Here is a 15,643-nt window from a genome sequence, read left to right on the forward strand (position 1 = left end):
GTCTTTGAATTGAAAAGCTCATCTATAAATATTCCCATATACAGGTCCTTCTCAAAAAATTAGCATATAGTGTTAAATTTCATTATTTACCATAATGTAATGATTACAATTAAACTTTCATATATTATAGATTCATTATCCACCAACTGAAATTTGTCAGGTCTTTTATTGTTTTAATACTGATGATTTTGGCCTACAACTCCTGATAACCCAAAAAACCTGTGTCAATAAATTAGCATATTTCAACCGTCCAATCAAATAAAAGTGTTTTTTAATAACAAACAAAAAAAACATCAAATAATAATGTTCAGTTATGCACTCAATACTTGGTCGGGAATCCTTTGGCAGAAATGACTGCTTCAATGCGGCGTGGCATGGAGGCAATCAGCCTGTGACACTGCTGAGATGTTATGGAGGCCCAGGATGCTTCAATAGCGGCCTTAAGCTCATCCAGAGTGTTGGGTCTTGCGTCTCTCAACTTTCTCTTCACAATATCCCACAGATTCTCTATGGGGTTCAGGTCAGGAGAGTTGGCAGGCCAATTGAGCACAGTAATACCATGGTCAGTAAACCATTTACCAGTGGTTTTGGCACTGTGAGCAGGTGCCAGGAAGCATGAAGTGCTCCAAAATCTCCTGATAGCTAGCTGCATTGACCCTGCCCTTGATGAAACACAGTGGACCAACACCAGCAGCTGACATGGCACCCCACACCATCACTGACTGGGTACTTGACACTGGACTTCAGGCATTTTGGCATTTCCTTCTCCCCAGTCTTCCTCCAGACTCTGGCACCTTGATTTCCGAATGACATGCAAAATTTCCTTTCATCAGAAAAAAGTACTTGGGACCACTTAGCAACAGTCCAGTGCTGCTTCTCTGTAGCCCAGGTCAGGCGGTTCTGCCGCTGTTTATGGTTCAAAAGTGGCTTTACCTGGGGAATGCGGCACCTGTAGCCCATTTCCTGCACACGCCTGTGCACGGTGGCTCTGGATGTTTCCACACCAGACTCAGTCCACTGCTTCCTCAGGTTCCCCAAGGTCTGGAATCGGTCCTTCTCCACAATCTTCCTCAGGGTCCGGTCACCTCTTCTCGTTGTACAGCGTTTTCTGCCACATTGTTTCCTTCCAACAGACTTACCATTGAGGTGCCTTGATACAGCACTCTGGGAACAGCCTATTTGTTGAGAAATTTCTTTCTGGGTCTTACCCTCTTGCTTGAGGGTGTCAATGATGGCCTTCTTGACATCTGTCAGGTCGCTAGTCTTACCCATGATGGGGGTTTTGAGTAATGAACCAGGCAGGGAGTTTTTAAAAGCCTCAGGTATCTTTTGCATGTGTTTAGAGTTAATTAGTTGATTCAGAAGATTAGGGTAATAGGTCGTTTAGAGAACCTTTTCTTGGTATGCTAATTTATTGAGACAGGTTTTTTGGGTTATCAGGAGTTGTAGGCCAAAATCATCAGTATTAAAACAATAAAAGACCTGACAAATTTCAGTTGGTGGATAATGAATCTATAATATATGAAAGTTTAATTGTAATCATTACATTATGGTAAATAATGAAATTTAACACTATATGCTAATTTTTTGAGAAGGACCTGTAATAATACTTAAATCCATACCAGGTGGTCGGCAGCAAGGAGAGAGGAAACGTCCAAAAGATCGCTGTCCTGCACACGGCGCATGCGCAAGACATCACATCCAGTTATCCATATAAGCTTCACCAATTCAGCTTTCCCCTAGCGCATGCACTTCCCACACTATGTGCGCATATAACGTAAGTTGCTGTTGAGAATTCACCCTCATACATATAGTACGCTGGTTCAATGCGCACGCGCCCCACAAACTACGGGACATTCATCAGGAATGACTAGGTCAGCTATATTTGCTCTTCTTGAAAAGAGCTTCCTGTGTTGGGCATCTTATATCACCATATGCTGTATTTAATTCCCTTACCCTTATTTGGTCTTGCTTCATACGACCTGTTTGGATTTTTATCCTCTATTTTATATATTTTTTCCAAGCTGACTCTCTTGGGTAAATACAGTATTTTGTAATATGGATATACTGTACTTCATTGATTAAAACAAAAAGTATGTGAAATAATATCATGTTATCTACGGCACGGGTTTATAAGCATATTTTAAGAATTGATTGAGGAACAATTTTGACAATAGTTTAAAATGCATGAGGGGCTAAAACTTTTTTCATGTTCTTGTGACATGATGTTAACTCATAACATGGCAGATAAAGTACAATGAGAGAATCCATTATGTCTAGCGCATGCACAAATGTAGTAGAGGGAATCTCTTATAATTTAATATATGTACGGTGTACTTTTTTGTATTAATTTGCACAGTATGATGTGTGATATACATATATTTATTAGGGACTTTCTTGAAACCGCTTTCTACTGTGTTGTCTATGATTGGAATATGTGCCGTGATATGTGGGGCGCATGCGGCCTAGCTGACCTAGTCATTCCAGATGTATGTCCCGTAATTTTTGGGGCTTGTGCGCATTGAACAAACTTTGACTTTTTTCAAAACGCCAGAGTACTATATCTACGAGGGTGAATTCTCAACAGCAACTCACGTTATATGCGCACATAGTGTGGGAAGTGCATGCGCAAGGGGAAAGCTGAATTGGTAAAGCTTACATGGATAACCGAATGTGATGTATTGCGCATGCGCCGTGTGTAGGACGCCGATCTTATGGATGCTTTGTCTCTCCTTGCTGCTGACCACCTGGTATGGATTTAAGTATTATTAACTTGATTGTTGGGAATATTTATAGATGAGCTTTTCAATTCAAAGACACACTTACCTTGAGAAAGACACAGTGGTGGTCGGTACGCGTGGGTCCATGTCTCCTTTACAGCCGGTGCCACACATATGGGTTTGAACATTATCCCCTACATAGCCTCCCTATATACAGAATGAGCCTCCACATAGCCCGTACATACAGTATGAGTTCACACACAGCCCCTACATACAGCCTGAGCCATCAGATAGCCCCAATATACAGTATGAGCACATACATAACTCCCTATATACAGTATGAGCACCCACATAGCCCTTATATACAGTATGAGCCCTCTCATATCGTCCTATGTACAATGTGCCCCCACATAGCTCCCTATATGCAGAATAAGCTCCCACATAAGCCCTTACATAGCTCTCCATATACAGTATGAGCCCCCACACAACCCCCTATATACAGTATGAGCCCACAAATAGCTGTTGTGGGCTTAGATACAGTATGAGTCCCATATAGCCTCATATATGCAGTATGAGCCCCTATGTACACAGTATGAGCCCCACATAACGCTCTATATGCAAGATGACCCTCCACATAGCAACTTATCTACAGTAAACACATAGCCACACATCTCACAAAAAAAAACACATACTCACCTCACTCCTGTTCCCCCGGCGCTCTGTTTCGATCCCCAAGGCTCCAGTCGTACTTGCTGGTGACAAGTACATGCTGGTGCTTCCGGCGCCAGCTGATGACTTCATCTCGCTGGCAGGTCACAGCATAGGCGATGGGAGCTCCCTTTGAGCTGCGCTGCCATTTTGCGACAATAAAGCTTCCTGCCAGGATATGTGCACCACTGATGGCAGCGCACAAGACATAATGAGGGCAATCTGGCCATGGGCCCCCCAGGGCCTCAGGTGGTAGCCCAGATTGCTCTCACTATAATCCACCTATGGACATATCGACTCTTCAGACTCTCTGGGTGACGCTGAGCTCTGCATGGCCTAAAAGTGACATTTACAATGTAAGTCTTTGGAGTGTCAGAATGAGGCTTTATAGGCTTACATTGCAAAAGAGACTTCAGGGTCACACAAGGAGCACAGAGTGATCCGGAAATTCTGGAGAGTGTGAACACTGGTGACGGCATTCAGAAAAGAAGCAGACCAGCGTTGTATACAGGAGATGGAGGTGATAGGTGACTATACTAACACACTACATATACACGTTTAGTGAAAAAAAAAATTAAGTGCTTCTTTAAAGTGAACCTGTCAGCAGGATTGTGCTGAGTAAACTACAGACAAGTGTCAGGTCGGTGCCGTTATACTGATTAAAATGACACCTTGGTTGATAAAATCCATCTTGTGGTTGTTGTTTAATCTGTATTTGCAGCTAATGATATGCTCGTGCTCCTTGGCGGCCTGTGGGGGTCTTTATGAGGTGCTCTGCTTACATATTCACTTGTATGGCTTCTGACAGGTCACTGATCCCTTACTGACCTGCCCCCTATTTTACATAATGCATAGAATCTTGTGGGCTTAGAAGAAAAAAGTAACTTCAGCAAAATGGCGCCGGGGGTGCATGCACAGCAGCATCTATCGCTTGCTGATAGATGTTACTGCGCAAGTGCCGCCACCATTTTGCTGCAGCCCAAAAATTTTCCCTGTAACAAAATGGCGCCACCAGCGGCGCTTGCACAGTACCATCTATCGCCATTTTGCTGAAGTAAATTTTTTTTTCTTAGCCCACAAAATGATATGCATTATATAAAATAGGGGGCAGGTCAGTGAGGGATCAGTGATCTGTCATAAGCCATACAGATGAATATGCAAGCAGAGCACCACATGAAGACCCCTCCACAGGCCGCCCCGCAGCACAAGAATCTCATTAACTGCAAACTACAAATAAAGGTTAAACAACAACCACAAGATGAATTTCATCAAGAAAGGTATCATTTTAATCAGTATAACAGCACCAACCTGACACAGTGTGTAGTTTACTGAGCACAATCCTGCTGACAGGTTCCCTTTAAGTACCTCTGTGGAGAAAAAAAATACGTTATGCCTGGGAATTCAGGTTTTGCAGCCCATTCAATCCGTTATTTCTACTCCTTGATTCCATTCATTTTCAGGGTTAGCAAGAAAAAGGAACACTTGACATTATGCAAGAGGATGAGTTTGGGGCATGTAGCCATTGACCCTATGATGGTGACCCACTGGAGCCTACAAATGTGGCAGGCATAGTTCTAAAGTATGCCACTGAAACTTTATTCCAAGCGAGCACAGAGTGTAATATTTAAAAACAGAAGCACTTAGCTTGGAGGTTACAGTGCATGGTCAAGATGCTTAGCAGTTATAGCCTGCTGGAATGAAAGCTTGGTGATTATACAGCAACTCACGATAACTTACCCGCAAGGCTTGGCTCAGACACTGACTTTGGTCATCATTGCTGTTGAGATAATAATGCCTCTAACCTCTGTTGGTAAGCACTCCCAAAGTGGTCCATGCCTTTCGAACAGAACACACCTGTTGTGTTGGAGCTGGTCAGTGGCCAGTGAAGCCGAGAACTAGGATGGAACCTGGAAGTGGTCCAGAACCACAAAGTAAGTCACCCAAGGACTCCACCTCAGCAGTGGTGAGCCCTAGTAGACTCCAAGAATTCTCCACAGATCACAATTTTGCTGATACACATCACACTACACTCCTCTCTCAGCACATTAAACACTTCAATACCCTAGTATGAAGCATGTGTAATAGCACAACACTACACACATTACCAGAGACCCTTACTTATGGTGCATGTACACCAGCTGATCCAGTCCCTTAGACAATCTCAGATCAATTACTTCTATGACAATTGGTGGTGACTTACTGACCTGTCTAGACAGGCTGACCAGAATTTTATGTCCACAGAATGATTGCTAATACGATTGTTCTGTGCCCATAGATTACCATGTTATCAAGTAGCACATCTATTGTTTACACTGGACAATGATCTGCTGAGAAGAATGATTTTTAAGACGCAATAAATATCAACAAACAAGAATTATACTGGTTCGACTGGTGATTGTCATCGTGTTTAAATTAGCCGATAATAGGGGACAAGTGCTCCAACCAGTTCAGCTTCAACCAAATGTAGACAAAGCAATCATCACTGCTATCACTAAAAGGCATAGTTCCTGAAAAGCAAAACATGTTAATGGCACTCAGGAAACCATACAAGCCAGAACATGAATTAGCATAACTTATCGACATAATATTAATGTCCAGTTAATTTTGCTGATCTAAGCAGGTTAAAGAGAACCGTCATATTAAACACATAAGCCTCGATTCATCATTTGAGAGGTTTTTTTAAGTAATTTTCCTTTTTATTCTTCTGGTATTAGTTGCCATTTTTGGCACTAAGTTAATCAAAATAAGAGAATGAAATTCTTGAATTTGGAGCAAATTAAAAAAAATGGCTTTTTTCCTGTCTTCAACTCCTTTTTCACTTGAAAAACTGGATGGACTGGTGTAAGGTACACCACCATAGGCGGATTAGAATGAGGGCAATCTGGAGTACCGCCCAGGGCCTGAACCTCCGGGTGGATTATCGCCAGATTGCCCTCATTATAATGCAGGTAGGGAGCTTTCCTGGCTTTGCCGACGATGCAGAATGGCAGCGAGCTCTAGGGGAGATCCTATTACCTCTGCTGTAATGTACCAGCGAGACGACGTTATTGCGCTAGCATGTACACGCTGGCCAGTAGAAGTGAAGCCTCAGGGACCAGAGCAGTGCGCCAGAGAAACATGAGCGAGGTGAGTATATCTTATTTTTTTAATATGTGTATGGGATGTGCGGACTCATACTGTATATACGAGGCTATATGGGGACTTACACTGTATACAGGAGGCTATGTGCAGGCTCATACAGCATATAGTAGGCTATGTGAGGGCTCATACTGTGTACAGGAGGCTATGCGAGGGCTCACACTATATATTGAGTTTAACTTTTATATATTTTTTTTTATATATTTGTAAAAACTTTTTTTTTTTTACTTTTGCCATGCTTCAATAGTCTCCATAGGAGACTAGAAACTGGCACAACTCAATCGCCTCTGCTACATAGAGGCAATGTTCAGATCAGCTATTGCGGGCACATGTTTTAAACAGCTGACATGTCCCCGGAAAGATGTGGGCTCACCGCCGGAGCCCACATCAAAGCAGGGGATACTGACATCGACGTACTAATACGTCCGATGTCAGTAAGGGGTTAAAATCCGAAATGTTGGCCTACTGAAATGTATGTTCAGTAAATGCAGTGAATACTTGGTCAGGGCTCCCTTTGCATCAATTACTGCATCAATACAGCGTGCCATTGAGGCGATCAGCCTGTGGCACTGCCGAGGTGTTATGGAAACCCAGGTTGCTTTGATAACAGCCTTCAGCTCGTCTGCATTGTTGGGTCTGGTGTCTCATCTTCCTCTTGACAATACCCCATAGATACTCTATTTGGTTAAGGTCAGGTGAGTTCGCGGGCCAATCAAGCACAGTGATACTATTGTTGGTAAACCAGGTATTGGTACTTTTGGCAGTGTGGACAGGTGCCAAGTCTTGCTGGAGAATTAAATTTCCATCTCCAAAAAGCTTGTCGGCAGAGGGAAGCATGCAGTGCTCTAACATTTCCTGGTAGACGGCTGCGCTGACTTTGGTCTTGATAAAACACAGCGGACCTACACTAGCAGATGACATGGCTCCCTAAACCATCACTGATTGTGGAAAGTTCGCACTAGACTTCAAGCAGCTTGGATTGTGTGCCTCTCCACTCCAGACTCTGGGACCTTGATTTCCAAATGAAAAGCAAAATTTACACTTCTGGCATTGTCTATTGCTCATGAGTGGCTTGATACAAGGAATATGACACTTGTAGATCATGTCCTGGATAAATCTGTGTGTGGTGGCTCTTGAAGCCATGACTCCAGCAGCAGTCCACTCCTTGTGAATCTCCCACAAATTTTTGAATGCTCTTTTCTTAACAATCCTTTCAAGGCTGCGGTTCTCCCGGTTGCTTGTGCACCTTTTTCTACCACACTTTTTCCTTCCACTCAACTTTCCATTAATATGCTTGGATACAGCATTCTGTGAACAGCCAGCTTCTTTAGCAATGACCTTTTGTGGCATACCCTCCTTGTGGAGTATGTCAATGACTGCCTTCTGGACATCTGTCAAGTCAGCAGTCTTCCCCATGATTATGAAGCCTACTGAAACAGACTAAGGGACCTTTTTAAATGCTTAGGAAGCCTTTGCAGGTGTTTTTGTTAATTATTCTAATTTACTGGGGTAATGACTTTTTGGTTTTCATTGGCTGTAAGCCATAATCATCAACATTAACAGAAGTAAACCCTTGAAATAGTTCACTCTGTTTGCTGTATGATTTTTAAATGGAATCTGACATTACAAAGTGTTGGGTGTGTCAGTCTCTGTTTGAAAACTGCAGAACAGGTGGCTCTGCAAGGCTCAGCCGGTGAGGAGTAACACGGCGCCAAGCAAAGCCAAAAGGCCTGGCTCCCCTCAGCGTAGCACGGTGTCGCAGTCACCCACAGCAAGCGGTCTCAGATATGGACTGTCTTGATTCCCGGCTGCGATCCAGAGGATACTGTGTGCTATTTACTTTGTGATTATGTGTGGTAATGTGGTGGGGGGGGCGGGATTATGTGTGGTAATGTGGTGGGGGGCGGGATTATGTGTGGTAATGTGGTGGGGGGCGGGATTGTGTGTGGTAATGTGGTGGGGGGCGGGATTATTTGTGGTAATGCGGTGGGGGGCGGGATTGTGTGTGGTAATGTGGTGGGGGGCGGGATTGTGTGTGGTAATGTGGTGGGGGGGCGGGATTATGTGTGGTAATGTGGTGGGGGGCGGGATTGTGTGTGGTAATGTGGTGGGGGGGCGGGATTATCTGTGGTGATGTGGTGGGCAGGATTATGTGTGGTAATGTGGTGGGGGCGGGATTATGTGTGGTAATGTGGTGGGGGGGCGGGATTGTGTGTGGTGATGTGGTGGGGGGGCGGGATTATGTGTGGTGATGTGGTGGGGGGTGGGATTATGTGTGGTAATGTGGTGAGGGGGCAGGATTGTGTGTGGTAATGTGGTGGGGGGCCGGATTATGTGTGGTGATGATGTGGGGGGGCGGGATTATGTGTGGTAATGTGGTGGGGGGGTGGGATTGTGTGGTAATGTGGTTGAGGGGCGGGACTGTGTGTGGTAATGTGGTTGGGGGGGCGGGATTGTGTGTGGTAATGTGGTGGGGGGCGGGATTGTGTGTGGTAATGGGGTGGGGGGCGGGATTATGTGTGGTGATGTGTGGGGGCGGAGCTACTGTGCAGGGGGCAGGATTAGCGAGTAATCACGATGCTTCTTATATATATAGATACCCCTCAGCCCACTAGTATCTATATTGTATGTATTTATATATGTTCATTACATATTATCTGATCACCTATAGAGGATGCCAGGTCAATCAGAGAAGTGGTAGGGCTACAGAGGGGCAGTCGACGAGGTGCCATACCATTACATCTTAGGGTGCCAACTTCCGCTGTCAGGAAGGGAATAGTGATGAGCCAGTATACTCGTTGCTCGGGTTTTAATGAGCACGCTCGGGTGGTCTCCGAGTATTTGTTAGTGATTGGAGATTTCGTTTTCGTAGCCTCAGCTGCATGATTTATGGCTGCTAGCCAGCCTGAATACATATGGGGGTTGCCAGGTTGCTAGGGAATCCTTACATGTATTCAGGCTGTCCAGCAGCCGTAAATCATGCAGCTGAGGCTACGAAAACTCCCAGCTCTAACAAATACTCGGAGATCACCCGAGCGTGCTCATTAAAACCCGAGCAACAAGTATATTCACTCATCACTAGAAGTGAAGCGTGAAGGAAAAAACTTGTTCCGATCTCCCTTCATTTCTGTTTTTTTTTATCGCTGTTTTTCTGTACAGATGTGTGAGCATGTATGTCTTTATGTATTAGATTTTTAAAGTAACTCACTAGAGAATTTTCTAAGATTTTTTTTTTTATATGGTTTACATGTATAAGGTGCCCATAGGTTGCTGATTGAAGGGGTTATGTGGGGGATCATATTGTATGTATGGAGCTATGTGGTGGGTCATAATGTATATAGGGGTGTCAGCAAACGTAATTCTGCCCAATATTAAGTCATACAATTATTAATAGTATTTTTTTATGTTAATACTAGCTGTACTACCCGGCTTCGCCCGGGTTAATGACTGCTGTTAGCAAAATAGAATGTGTTAACAAAAATTTATTCTGCACACAAAAACCACAAAACAAATAGATAGAAATGTAATTATTAAAAGGCAAAAACTAAGCAAATAGAAGCATTTCACAACATATATTAGCTTTGTTATACTGAGAATGTCTTTGTTGCCTATATTAACCAATCAGAGCTCAGGTTAATTAACTGTAGCAAAATAGAAGCTGAGCTGTGATTGGTTGCTATTGGCAGCCTGATAAATCCCCAGCCAACAGGAAGCCCTCCCCCCTGGCAGTATATATTAGCTCACACATACACATAATAGACAGGTCATGTGACTGACAGCTGCCGTATTTCCTATATGGTACATTTGTTGCTCTTGTAGTTTGCTTATTAATCAGATTTTTATTTTTGAAGGATAATACCAGACTTGTGTGTGTTTTAGGGCGAGTTTCATGTGTCAAGTTGTGTGTGTTGAGTTGCGTGTGGCGACATGCATGTAGCGACTTTTGTGAGATGAGTTTTGTGTGGCGACATGCGTGTAGCAACATTTTGTGTGTTGAGTTGCATGTGACAGGTTAGTGTAGCAAGTTGTGTGCAGCAAGATTTGTGCATGGCGAGTTTTGCGCATGGCGAGTTTTATGTGTGGTGCATTTTGAGTATGTGCAAGTTTTGTGTGAGGCAACTTTTGCATGTGGTGCAACTTTTGTACATGTGGCAATTTTTCTGTGTGTGCAAGTTTTGCATGAGGTGAGTTTTCCATGAGGTGAGTTTTGCACGTGTGGCGAGTTTTGCGTGAGCCTAGTTTTGCATATGGCGAGTTTTGCATGTAGCGAGTTTTGAATGTAGCGAGTTTTGAGTGGTGACTTTTGTGTTTCGACTTTTATGTGGCGAGGTTGGTGTGTGTGTGTGGTGAAATGTGTGCTGAGGGTGGTATATGTGTTCAAGCACGTGGTAGTGTGTGGCGCATTTTGTGTTTGTGTTCATATCCCCGTGTGTGGTGAGTATCCCATGTCGGGGCCCCACCTTAGCAACTGTACGGTATATACTCTTTGTCGCCATCGCTCTCATTCTTTAAGTCCTCATTGTTCACATCTGGCAGCTGTCAATTTTCCTCCAACACTTTTCCCTTCACTTTTTCCCCATTATGTAGATAGGAGCAAAATTGTTTGGTGAATTGGAACGCGCGGGGTTAAAATTTCACCTCACAACATAGCCTATGACGCTCTCGGGGTCCAGACGTGTGACTGTGCAAAATTTTGTGGCTGTAGCTGCGACGGTACAGATGCCAATCCCGGACATACACACATACATACATACACACATTCAGCTTTATATATTAGATATACCTGTATGTAATCTCCTGTATATAGTATATACCTGTATGTCATCTCCTCCTATACATAGCATATACCTGTGTCATCTCCTCCTGTATATACTATATACCTGTAGGTAATCTGCTCCTGTATATAGTATATACCTGTGTGTCATCTCCTCCTGTATATAGTATATACCTGTATGTCATCTCCTCCTGTATGTAGTATGTACCTGTATGTCATCTCCTCCTCTATATAGTATATACCTGTGTGTCATCTCTCCTGTATATAGTATATATCTGTGTGTCATCTCCTCCTGTATATAGTATATACCTGTGTGTCATCTCCCCTGTAAATAGTATATACCTGTGTGTCATCTCCTGTATATAGTATATAGCTGTATGTCATCTCCTCCTGTATTAGCCCTCGTTCACACGTTATTTGGTCAGTATTTTTACCTCAGTATTTGTAAGCTAAAATGGCAGCCTGATAAATCCCCAGCCAACAGTAAGCCCACCCCCTGGCAGTATATATTAGCTCACACATACACATAATAGACTGGTCATGTGACTGACAGCTGCCGGATTCCTATATGGTACATTTGTTGCTCTTGTAGTTTGTCTGCTTATTAATCAGATTTTTATTTTTGAAGGATACCAGACTTGTGTGTGTTTTAGGGCGAGTTTCGTGTGTCAAGTTGTGTGTGTTGAGTTGCGTGTGGCGACATGCATGTAGGGACTTTTGTGAGATGAGTTTTGTGTGGCGACATGCGTGTAGCAACTTTTTGTGTGTCGAGTTGCATGTGACAGGTTAGTGTAGCAAGTTGTGTGCAGCAAGTTTTGCGCATGGCGAGTTTTGCGCGTGGCGAGTTTTATGTGTGGTGCCTTTTGAGTATGTGCAAGTTTTGTGTGAGGCAACTTTTGCATGTGTTGCAACTTTTGTGCATGTGGCAATTTTTCTGCGTGTGGCAATTTTTCTGCGTGTGCAAGTTTTGCGTGTGGCGAGTTTTGCACGTGTGGCGAGTTTTGCATGTGGAGAGTTTTGCGCGTGGCGAGTTTTGAGCGGCGACTTTTGTGTTTCTACTTTTATGTGGCGAGGTTGGTGTATGTGTGGTGAAATGTGCACTGAGGGTGGTATATGTGTTCGAGCACGTGGTAGTGTGTGGCGCATTTTGTGTGTGTGTTCATATCCCCGTGGTGGTGTGATTATCCCATGTTGGGGCCCCACCTTAGCAACTGTACAGTATATACTCTTTGGTGCCATCGCTGTCATTCTTTAAGTCCCCCTTGTTCACATCTGGCAGCTGTTAATTTGCCTCCAACACTTTTCCTTTCATTTTTTCCCCATTATGTAGATAGGGGCAAAATTGTTTGGTGACTTGGAAAGCGCGGGGTTAAAATTTCACCTCACAATATAGCTTTGACGCTCTCAGGGTCCAGACGTGTGACTGTGCAAAATTTTGTGCCTGTAGCTGCGACGCCTCCAACACTTTTCCTTTCACTTTTTCCCCATTATGTAGATAGGGGCAAAATTGTTTGGTGAATTGGAAAGCGCGGGGTTAAAATTTCACCTCACAACATAGCCTATGACGCTCTCGGGGTCCAGACGTGTGACTGTGCAAAATTTTGTGGCTGTAGCTGCTACGGTTCAGATGCCAATCCCGGACATACATACATACATACATACATACACACACACACACATTCAGCTTTATATATTAGATTGAGAATTAATTTTGGCCTACACAATAGTCACAGTCTGTCATGTGGCCACTCTCACCCCCACTCTATTTTGTGTAGCCCTATCTCTGTTGTTTTCTGCGTACGGATGTGCCACAGAGCACCGGTGTGTTACTCACATGACCTATCACACGATCTATCAGGGGGGCATGTGACATGTCACGTCATACATCGGGTTCCTGGGGAACACACACCTTCTAAATTCCCTGGCTACTCTTAATGCACCCCTGTACACCACAGCTGGTCATGAAGGAGACAAGGGGGTGTCCTACCCCCACCTCGCGTTACGCAAACATTTGGCATGTGTTAGGCCAGATTTCTTGTGTAAACACTTTGATGAATCAGGGCTATTGTGTTACGCCTAAAGCACCATCATAAATGGTGAACGTCATGAAAGACAGTTTTTGGTGCAAATTACACCACAATTCTGGTGGATTTAGCTGGATAAATATTCCCCTTTGTCTCCATCTTCCAGGTGCACTTACATTAACAATATGTCTATATACTTTTTAGTAGCAGGACTACAACACACACTGGTTTAAACATCAACCAAAAGAAGTCTGCCAATTTATACAGAGGTCATAACAGCTTATTGCTTTTTACAGCATGCACTTTAAACTCCAAAATCACGTGGATACAATAATTTACTAACTAGGCCTGATGCCAGGACCATTTTAGGGGGACCGTAGAGGAGGCATAACCCTTAGTACTTCATAGGAAACGTTTCAACTCAATGGGGGGATGGGAGTGAGATTTTAAAAAAATAGGGTCTCTATAAATGAATATAGCCATATAATAAATTAAATGACCCCTATATATATATATATTGTATGCTTATAGCAACCTGAGGTCAGAGATCATCAGAGACCTAATTTTTATAACTGAAAAGATTTGTCTAAGGCCATGTGCACACTGTCAGTATTTGGTCAGTATTTTACCTCAGTATTTGTAAGTCAAAATCAGGAGTGGAACAATTAGAGGAAAAGTATAATAGAAACATATGCACCACTTCTGCATTTATCACCCTCTCCTGGTTTAGACTTACAGATACTGATGTGAAATACTGACCAAATACTGCCGTGAGAACAGAGCCCAAGATTATATTTTTTTCCTAGGACAAAGCACCATTTTAGCACAAGGGGTATCTGCTCAAAAACTTTTTACCTTTTGATCCGACTCTGACACTTTTCTACAAGAGGACAGATCAACCACTGCACAAAAATGTACTAAACTGTACGGCAGAAAGCTGGCGTAACTTAAATCACAAACCTTTGCCACCTCATAGCTGAAGGAGTTCCATTTCCTGATGCACAGAGCAAAAATATACCAAATTTGATATAAATTTTGAAATAAATGATGAAAAACACTGATTATACTGAATCCCTTCTCACAAAACTATATATTAATCAATTCAGCTCCCCCTGCTCTATAATACGGTGCCTGCAGATTGGTCTCCATTTTAGTGGTGACGGTTTCCCTTTAAAGATGTCACCAATCTTTACATTTCAGTCTTAGTAACTATTTGTGTTGCCCATGAAACAACATATTTGAGAATGTTTTCTTCTATCTCGTTATTGTGCTGCTCCCGGGCCTCATTGGAACATGTGCAGCCGCGTAACTTTCTATAAGGAATACCAGAGGAGCGCATAATGCAGAATTCTAGGAAAATATTAGAACTTAGTAAAACAGGCATGCCAGGGGTGGTGGCAAGTTCTCTGTAAGGATCCTGGTTTCCTGCTTGATTGACAGTTCAGATCAGTGGCGTTGTCACACTGCTGCTCCAAACTGTGCGCTCTCCAGTGATACAAGTAGCGCCAGCAGGGACGGACTGGGACTGAAATTCAGCCCTGGCATCTGAGATCACGCAGGCCCATGTTGTCCTCGCCCCCGAGCACCAGATGAGGATATATTACTAATATTACCCTGCCTGGAGGAAAGAAAGATTTACTACCAATATTTCTAATATTACCTATAATATCGCTGTATAAGATTCAATAATTATAATATCAAAATAATAACATTGCAATATTACAGACAAATACCAACAAACCACAACCAATATCACCAGCATTTACAGTGTTAATAATACCACCACCATACTGATCATTAAAGGTGTTGAGGTTAAAGTCTATGTAACTTCAGACTTCTGAGTCCGAGCACGTCTAGTGAGATGAAAATCTCATACTTGCAGTCACATGACCAAGCGCGCAACTGCAGTAGGTGAGAGGGTTGTAACTGCACCCGGCCCTGGAGCCTAGGGGGCCCAAAAAGTCCCTTTGGCTTATATAAAAAGACCAATGCTATTAAAGTCTTGCAACAATTGGGGGCTCTATTAGAGCTTACACCACACCAGTTCCCGACTCCGAAGCCAGAGAATCCTTACAGCGAGGTCTGTGATGACTCCGAAGTCCTCGGTCACATAGGGTCACTGCAAACTGTAACGTCAGGCGTGGACAACTGCTTTAACCAAATCCACTGTACTAAGCCTAATACTACCATCATACAGTGACCATATAATGGTGACCTCAGTTTTTACACCAGTGCTCTGCAGACCATATACTGTATGTGCATATTGTGCAGGTTCTCAT

The 15,643-nt window shown here is 43.3% G+C and overlaps 1 protein-coding gene across 1 annotated transcript in view; it reads right to left on the reverse strand.

Moving 5' to 3' along the window:
• The window catches only part of ERP29 (endoplasmic reticulum protein 29), a 59,562-nt gene that overhangs the window by 25,702 nt on the left and 18,217 nt on the right, over positions 1-15,643 (reverse strand). The gene's annotated exons all lie outside the window — the stretch shown is intronic.

Source organism: Ranitomeya variabilis, chromosome 1 (assembly GCF_051348905.1).
Source record: "Ranitomeya variabilis isolate aRanVar5 chromosome 1, aRanVar5.hap1, whole genome shotgun sequence".
NCBI lineage: Eukaryota > Metazoa > Chordata > Amphibia > Anura > Dendrobatidae > Ranitomeya > Ranitomeya variabilis.